Source organism: Dasypus novemcinctus, chromosome 7, assembly GCF_030445035.2.
Source record: "Dasypus novemcinctus isolate mDasNov1 chromosome 7, mDasNov1.1.hap2, whole genome shotgun sequence".
NCBI classification, from domain to species: domain Eukaryota; kingdom Metazoa; phylum Chordata; class Mammalia; order Cingulata; family Dasypodidae; genus Dasypus; species Dasypus novemcinctus.
In genome coordinates this window covers 135,870,263-135,879,875 of record NC_080679.1, presented here as the reverse complement: position 1 = coordinate 135,879,875, position 9,613 = coordinate 135,870,263, and positions in this window count along the sequence as shown.

The following is a 9,613-nucleotide window of genomic DNA, read 5'->3' as shown; positions in this document are numbered from 1 at the left end:
ACTGCTGTATTTGGATGTAATGTTCTGTATATAACTATTAGGTCCAGCTCCTCTAATATATTGTTCAAAGTCTTTGTTTCTTTATTTATTCTCTGTTGAGATGTTCTGTCCAATGGTGATAGTTGTGTATTAAATTCCCCCACTATAATTGTAGAGGCAACTATTCCTTCACTTAGGTTTTCCAGTGTTTGCCTCACATATTTGGTGGTGCCCTGGTTAGGGGCATAAATGTTTATGATTGTTCTTTCTTCTTGAAAGATTATCAATTTCACTAATATATAGTGTCCATCTTTGTCTCTCACAACAGTTTTGCATTCAAAGTCTATTTTGTCTGATATTAATAAAGCTACACCTTCCTCTTTTTGGTTATTGTTTGCCTGTAAGATTGTTTTCCAGGCATTCACTTTCCACCTCCCTGAATCCTGGGTCAAAGATGTGTTTCTTGTAGACAGTGTATAGATGGGTCATATTTCCTTATCCATTCTTCCAATCTGTGTCTCTTTACAGTTGAGTTTAATCCATTGACATTCAGTGTTATTACTTTCAAGGAATTACTTATATTAGCCATATTTTCTTTGGATTTGTGTTTGCCATATGTTGTTTTTTTCCTTTTTGTTCTTTTAGTTGTTCTTACACTTTATTCCAACTCTGTCTCTCCTGTTTTTTTCTTTCCTTCTGCAAACTCCCTTTAGTATTTCTTGAAGGGCAGGTTTCTTGTTGGGATACTCTCTTAGTTTCTGCTTATCTGTGAATTTTTTGAACTCTCCATAATTTTTGAATGCTAGCTTTGCTGGATAGAGTATTCTTGGTTGGAAATATTTTCTTTTAGTTCCTTGAGTATGTCATACCACTGCCTTCTTGCTTCTATGGTTTCAGATGAGAAATCAGCACTTAATCGTATGGAGCATCCCTTGTATGTGATTGTTCTCTTTTCTCTTGTTGCTTTCAGTATTTTCTTTTTGTCCTGAGCATTGGATAATTTGACCAGTATATGTCTTGGGGTAGGTCTGTTGGGATTTATGCTGTTTGGGGTGTGTTGTGTTTCCTGGACATGTACATCCATCTTTCTGAGTAGGTTTGGGAAGTTTTCAGCCATTATTTCCTTCAACACCCCTTCTGTCTCCCCTTTCCCTTCTCTTCTCCCTCTTGATGCCTATAATGCATATGTTTGTGCATTTTGCATTGTCATTCATGTCCCTAAGTCCCTGATAAAATTTTCCTATCTTTTTATCAATCAATTCTACTATCTGTTTGATTTCAGATATACTGTCTTCCATATCACTAATTCCTTCCTCTGCCTCTTCAAATCGGCTGTTATTTGCTGAGAGTGTACTTTTGATTTCTTGGATTGTGCTGTTCATCACCATCATATTTGTTATCTTTTTGTGTATCTTTACAATTTCTTTTGTATACTCTCCAAGTGTTTTCTTAATATCTTTAACCTCTTCCTTTACTTCATTAAATTGGTCTATGATGTATGTTTTGAAATCTTTGATTAGTTGTTTGATGTTCTGTTCTCTTCCTGGTTTTTAGTTTGTTCATTGAATTGGGCCATGTTTTCCTGAGTATTGGTATGGTTTGTAATTTTTTGTTGTCGTCTGGTCATCATTTTATCCTGATAGGTTTATTCAGTTGATTAACTTCTCCATCTAGTCTTAGGGTTTATTTAGGTGTTGTTTTTGTGTGCTTGTTAAGTCTTCTCTTTGACACTTTATTCTTTTTATTCTATTTCCTTGTTGTTGTCTAAATTCCCTTGAAGGGAAATATTAGGGCCAGAGAAAGCAAAAAGGGTAAGAAAGTAAAAGTATAATTGTAGTATTGATAGTAAATATTAGCAGAATAACCATGTGAGATCTAGGAGAATTGATGTTAAACTCATGTAAGCTGTGTAGAGTTGTAACAGTAGAAAAGTGGAGTACTTACAATGAGATCATAAACTGAATATGGGGAAGAATATAGTATGAATTGAAAGGCCAGTGTGGTCAGGAAAGAGGGAAAGAGAAAAGAAATGACAATAACATAAAGAGTGAATAAAAGATAGAAAAGAGTATAAAGCATTAGAAATAAAAATTCAGAAAAATTGGGGCTAAACAAAGAAAGGTGGAATGTAAGAGAAACAACAGATGATTGAGGATAGAAAAATGTAAATGAAGGGGGATAGCATTGGTAGTCAAAATCAGTACACACAGAAAAGAGGAAACTGAGGATAAGGAAGCACAGCAAATAAGAAACACTGCCTGTAGCACCTAATAGAAAAAAAAGAAAAAAGAAAAATAAGGGGAGGGGGGAGTAAAAAAGGGGGAAAAAAGGGCCATAGGAGGATAAAGAGGAAGGAAAAACAAGGTAACAAACCAACAAAAAAACAGACAAGGCCTCAAGCAAGGGGCCCTCTTTACAATTGTACACACTGTGTAGGACACTGACCTTCCTCCTTTCTCCCTTCCTCCCTTCCATCTCCCCAGGGCAGCAGGAAGGCTGTGTGAGGGCTCCCCTCAGAGATTCAACTCACTGCAGAAAAGAATGTCTCTTAGTTTCTTTGAGAGAGAGCACCCACACCTTTCCAGGAAGCCTAAACATGCTATTGGAAGCCTGCAAAGCACGTCTTACTGTCCCTCTCCCTTGCGTGTTCTCTGGGGGACTAGTTAATTTTCCGGCTCCACCTTCTCCCAGTCCAAGTTTCCCTATCCCAGGGCATTTAGGTAAATTGGGCCCTCTCAGCAGATTCATCTCTTCTCTCTTCCTAGCCTCTCCCCAAGTCATCTGGTATGCAACTCCAAGCTCAAAAAAAGGGGGTACCAGAAAATCGAACCTGCACTCCTTAGGCCCCTCTGCATCCCCCACCAAAACCCTCCCACTCTCTGAGTCTGTCTGAGACTGGAGGGCTAGGGGAGTGCTGGAGCTCGGGGAGTGCTGGGTGTGGGGAACGTGGGCTTGGGAGAATGTGGGCCTGGATACCCGGGCCAGGGAATGAGGGTCGTGGGGAATGTGGCGTTCGGGGAAACTGAGGTCCAGGGAACATGGGTTGGGGACTGTGTACCTGGGCAGTACAGGGCTCGAGAACTCTGCCGTACAACCAGCAGTGTTCAGGGATCACCGAGGCTCTCAGCCCTAGGGGAAGGGCTTTGTCCCCCTACAGCTTCTGGCTTTAAAGTCAGAAACCCACGGTTATACCTTGAGCAAGCATTACCTTTGTCACAGTCTCTCCAGATCAATGTCCAGACACCTCCTGCTTTGTAAGTTCCCAAAACAGCTTACTCGGGCAGGATTCTGTCCCCACTCAGCTGGTTTTTTGCAGGACAGATGACAATGGACACCATTTGCCCTGCCACCTCAACATCTGTTAGCTTTTTAAAATTTTATTTTATTTTTTAATTATCTTTTTTATGTTAATAGATTGCACAAAACATTACATTAAAAATCATGAGGTTACCATATACTCCATTTCCCACCCCACCCCCATTATATTTTTAATTGTATTTTTTGAAGATACATAAATCACAAAAATGTTACATTAAAAAATATAAAAGTTTCCCTCATACCCCCCCTGCCCCTCCATTCCTCTCATATCAATGACCTCTTTCATCATTGTGGTACATTCATTGCATTTGGTGAATACATTTTGGAGCACTGCTGCCCTGCATGGATAATAGTTTACACTGTAGTTTGCACTCTCCCTCAGTATATTCAGTGGCTTATGGCAGGATATATAATGTCCAGCATCTGTCCTTGCAATATCATTTAGGACAACTCCAAGTCCCAAAAATACCTTCACATCACATCTCTTCTTCCATCTCCCTGCCCTCAGCAACTGCCATGGCCATTTTCTCCGTATCAGTGCTATAATTTCTTCCATTACTTGTCACAATTTTTCTATAGTAGAATATCAGTAAGTCCACTCTAATCTATATTTTATTAGCTTTTGATGTGGGATTCCTCATTACCGACTCATTCTGGCCACCAATAACCAACTCTGGAAAAAAAGGTGTGGCAAACTGAATTTTCTTGATACCTCTGCATGTGTTTTTCCTCTCTGATAATCTGTTTATAATTCATACTGAGCTCATGGAGCTTGGTGGTGCAGAATAAAAAAATATTAATTCCAAAATATGTAAATAAATGCATTTAATGCTGTATACTATGCCAGAAAAGAGAAGGGTGTTATGAGAATGGCCAGGAGTAGAAATTGTGTGATGGAGTTTATGGAAATCCTGCTCCTGGTGGCACATGTCTGCCCTGATGAGAATCCTCCAGACAGGAGGGGAACTGGGAGAGTGGCTGGAGGGAAGCAGTCCAGGCACAGGTGTGAGCACCGTGACTGTTCAGGGAAGAAAGAACCCAGTGCCTTTAAGAACCTACGTGGGTTGAGAACAGTGCAAAGTGAGGTGGAGGGAACACAGGGGCCCTTTTAGTCAAATTTCCAATACCATGTGAAGGAATGTAGACATTTTCTTCTAACTACGCAACAATCACTCAAGGTTTTTAAAGTATTGAATCATACAGTCTACATGTATAAAGGTATCTATGGTTATTGCATGAAATATGGATTTGATGGAATTAGTGTGGAAGCAGGGGGGCAGTTTGTAAATTACTTCATTAATCCAGGAAGAAATGAGGTGGCTTACATTCGAATGACTACAACAGAAAACTCTGTGTCAAAAGTGGTAAAGTCCAACTCCAGGCCTGTGTGACTTCAAAGACCTTGATCTTAACTCAGGAATCTAGGAACACAACCAGTCGTTTGTGTCCATCTGCAGAGCACTCACACATCTCAGGGTGAAACACTCAGGCCCAGATCATGGAATCTGGGGGGTGGTGGACAGGGGAATAAGGGAAATGGAGTGGTAGTCATATAACCCAACATGAAAGGACTTTGAACATCTTTGGGAATACAATGAGGAACTATCAAAGGATTTTAACCAAGAAAATGATGTGGACTTATTTATTAGAACAAAGTAAAAAAAAAAAATTTCAGACAGATTAGGTCAAGGAGCTTGCTTATGCATCTCCATCATCTATGCTGATTGCAATGCCTGACACCTGGAAGGCACTCTAAATATTTGCTAAATAAATGAATGGTTGATAGAATTAAGGTGAGAATGAGGAGATCATATTAGCCAAGGATCAAGAAAATGTCATATTCCCCACTTAATCTCTAGTTTACCTCTTAGAATGACATTAATGAAATGTTTCTGAGTCCCTTGTATGGGATCACCAGCTCTGCACCTGGTCACCAGGTGCATACTGCACAGAACAACTGCTTGTGCCTTCTCTTCAGTAGGAGACCAAAACTGAATTAAACCACAAAGGCTAGTGCTATTATTTTAACCACTTCCCTGGCCATGGCATTTTGATAAATGATCATGAATCAAGAAGTTGATAATTACAAATCCTTAGCAATTGCTGACTAAGGCTGGGCCAATATAATCAACAAGATTAACTGTGAGCAGGTAAATTATTGAATAATCAATTATACCTCCCTAATCAGTTCAAGTGAGAGCTTCGCTGCTGGGATCAGTTCACAGCTGGAGGATTGGAGTGTCAACAGTGGAGAAATGGCACACTCCTCAGCAGTGGTGTTCATTTTGATAAACACGGACTTAATGAATGTGGCTGTATGTGGACAAAGACACGTAATTTCTCCTTGGGACTGTCCATCTTCCTGGGTCATTGTACCTTGGGCTGGGATTTTGGATACAAAGAAACTTTTCTTTGGGCTATTCTGCTCCTGTCAGACTCATATCTCTCCAAACAATCCATCTCATCCACACCTTTCTGCCCTCCTCTTTCCCCACAGACTAGACTCCGCTTCCAAACCCCATTGTTGAAGTTCTTTCCACCCCTTAAATGTCCAACTGTTTCTAGTCAACATTAAAAAGAGAACAAAACAAAACCAAAACACGAAAATTCTAGTTCATCTTCCCCAATAACTTCTGCCCACAGTGCCTTATTCCTTTTTTTAGTGAATTTTATTTTGTTTTCTACTACACAGTTTCCTACATTGAATAGTAACACTGACATATCTCAGAGTTTTATGTGTGTACCTTGCCTGTCCATGTAGTTAATACATTTTCTGATGCATCTACAAGCTCAACTTGTGACATGGATGAAGGGCCCAGCGTGTCCAATGAATACCTAAGAACCAGATGTCAAGGCTTTTGGCTGGTTAGAATGTTCTTTTCTTCTTCCAGAGCTATTTCAGTTATTTTGCTTCCTAGAACAGATTGATCAATTTTCCAGCAAAGGATATTATAATAATTCATACATAATTGGTTCAAAAGCAGACTAGTAAATCGGAATTTGGAATGGAGACTCTCATTCAGGTTTCTGTCCTTTCCCAGATGGAAGCACATGCTCTGTCCCACTGAGAATTTCATTTCACACAATGGGTAGATTTTGTTTTCAAAAAATGACAGCAACAATACCTCAGGTCCCACATGCTCTCCCAGAGCCTTGCCTCTTTTGCATCAAAAGGCCCGGGCTATTTTCATTCCCCTTGAAGGTGGGCAGGCCTTGAGATCGCCTCAGTGGCTACAAAGTAACAGCAGTATGGTCTGTAACTTCTGAGGCTAGGTCAGAAAGACCATGCAGTGTCTGCTGCTGTTTCCTTTTGGGCAGTGCTTCTTTGCAACCTAGACACCGTGTTAGGAGAAAACCCAGGCTGCCTCAAGAGCCATACTCAGGTATTCCAGCTGGAAGCCCCAGCTGAGGGCACATCTGACCTCTAGCATGTCTGCCAGACCTGCCAGTGAATAAGCCTTCAGATGATTCAAATCCCTGGCTGCTGACTCACTTGCAGGTTTCAAGTCGTCCCTTTAAAGCTCCAGACATCACTGAGCCGGGAAAATAATGGTACCCCCTGTGCCCTGACAACATTCCTGAACCACAGAAACCATAAGCATAACAAATGGTTGTTTTGTGCCTCTAGATTATGGCTTAATTTGTTATGAGGCAATAGATAACTTGAACACTTGTAATTACCCCCTGTGATAGCCTGAGGCTGTACATACCCCATGAGGGGGTACATACTAGTTTTGTACATATATGAAAGTCAGTGACTGCTTTGAACTGGTGGGACCCAGGAAGGGTTCATAGGAGGTGGCATCTGGCTGGGGTGTTGAAGGATGGTCAGGATTTTGGTAGAAGTTCACAGTCTGTTGCATAATGAATGAAAAGGAAAATACCTAACCTAGTGGCTGTGACTCCAGGGAGTCTCACTTTGAGAAATAAGAGGAGTCATTGACTCTGACTTAGTTCACAGATGAGTTTTGTTCTGCAATGCATAATTGTTTAATTAAACCTTTATTACTTCTTGGTGGAGATATAAAACTCAGGCCCCAGGGTGTACTTTAGTTCTTTTAAGGATAAATCACTGTATGTAAAATATGACCAAGTCAAAGGAAGTAGAGGAGGGAAAATGAAACATACAGAAATTCAAGGAAAAGTGACTGTGCGGGAAAGGGAGAGAAGCAGGGCAGAGTTAGGGAGAATTGATCTCAACTAGAGCAAAGAATATGGCGGTGACCTAAGAGGACAGCACCTCTTCAGAGTATTTCTAATTTTCTTTCACTAGGTCTACCTACTAAAAACCCAAGCCTCATCCTTGTTAGTTTGCTTTTCTTTAATTCTCACCAAGGCCTGCTTCTCTGTCCTCAGTAGGATGTCTTAGAATATGTGGAGGGCATCTTCCTCCTTCAACCAGGCTTTCTTTGCTTCATCTCTGCATCACCACACTCACCCAATCTACTCTCATGGCCTCAGTAGACCGCTGTACGCAAGAATTTCTAAGTTGCTATTTCACCATCTGCCCTAACGGAAATCCTTGCTTCTGCACTTGGATATTCCACAGGTCCGCTCACACTCCACATGTCTAACCAAACTCATGTCTTCCCTTCCGATGCTACTCTAGGGTTGTCTGTGTCGATGAATGGCACCTTTACTAAAAGCCATCCAAGAAAATGGATGTGGTTCAAGGGGTTAAGCTCCTGCCTTCCACATGGGCAGTCCCAGGTTTGGTTCCTGGAGCCTCCTGAAAACAAAAACAAAAACAACGAGCAAAACAAATGAGAAAAGCAACTCAAGGAAGCTGATGTGGCTCAGTGGTTGAGTGCTGGCTTCCCACATACAAGGTCCCTGGTCCATTCCTCAGCCTGCAGTACCTTAAAAAAAAACCCACCCAAGCTCAACCTGAGAGAACCAGCCCAGACTCCTCAAGCTCCTCCTGTCTCTACTGTAATATATGCTCCCCTTTACTCAGACACTGGTTTATACCCTTCTGCCCCTAGACTGCTCACACTCATCTTTTGGCCATTGCAAGAGGCATTTTCCCTGCCAGAAATGCCTCCCAGGCTGTCTTCTCCAGATGTCATAGGTTGTCCCTCCTCAACCTCAGAAGTGACGATGATGCAGGACCTCCTTGATCATCCCACATCCCTGCAGAATTCTGGCAACTGTCACAGCACACCACTTTCTTTTGTGTTGCACTGTTCAGGGAGTACTTGTGAACTGTGGTCTCTTTCCTCAATGGTTATGGCCCTAACCTTCTGTCTCTGGGTTTCCTCTTGGTCTTTGTTTGGACTCTTACCTGCCTTCTTGGGTTTTACGACTGTGGCTAAGAGCTATCATTAGAGAAGCACCAGAGAAATCTGCACCACCCAATTTTATAGGTTTTGACAAAATGTATAATGACTGCTATCTGCCATTATAATATCATGCAGAACGATTCTATTGTCTCAAAAATGCCTCATGTTACACTTTTTGTTCTCGCTCCCTCCCCTTGGAACCTCTGTTAACCACTACAGAGATTTAAATCTTCTGGTTGTTCATATGCCAGGTGAGCCCTGAATCTCAGCAGAGTTACAGCTAACACCTACTCTCCAGTTCATCAGACTCACCCAGGACGACTAACAAAAAGATGATGATGGAGGACATCAAACCCAAGAAGGAGAGCATATCTTCAACTGCAGATAAGACATGTCCATCCATCTGCCCCATGGGATCTAAGTCCCTTTTTAATTCGAAGCAGAATGGACATCACCATCCCCAAATCCTCAAGACAGAGGAATGAATAAACATAAGGGGGGATGCAACTATGGAGTAAAGTAGACTTATTATTCTAATAATGGAAGAACTTGTAATATTGATGACTTTTATATTACCTTGGTAGCAAGTTATGGTATTTGATGATATTTACTCTTTAAAAATTCCTCCTTATAGTGATTCTGTCCACTTCAATTGCAGTTGCTTTTCTTTTTTAGACACAGGAACCATTTAAAATGTTTTCCCTCATGGTTTATTAAATTACTATGACTTTATCTCTCACTTGAAACACTACTCCTTGCATTCTGCATCCATTTCCAATGCATCCATCCATTCTTTCATTCTGGGCTGTATTAATTCATTTAATATATTTTTCTCATTCATTAATTCATTCAACAAATATTTACTGAGGACTTGCCACATGCCAATCATTGTCGTAGGGTTACTCCCTATTTCTCTAGTCTAGCTTTTTTTTTTAATTGTATTTTTTTGAAGATACAAAGATCACAAAAAATGTTACATTAAAAAATAAAGAGGTTTCCATATATCCCCCATCCCCCTCACCCCAATCCTCCCA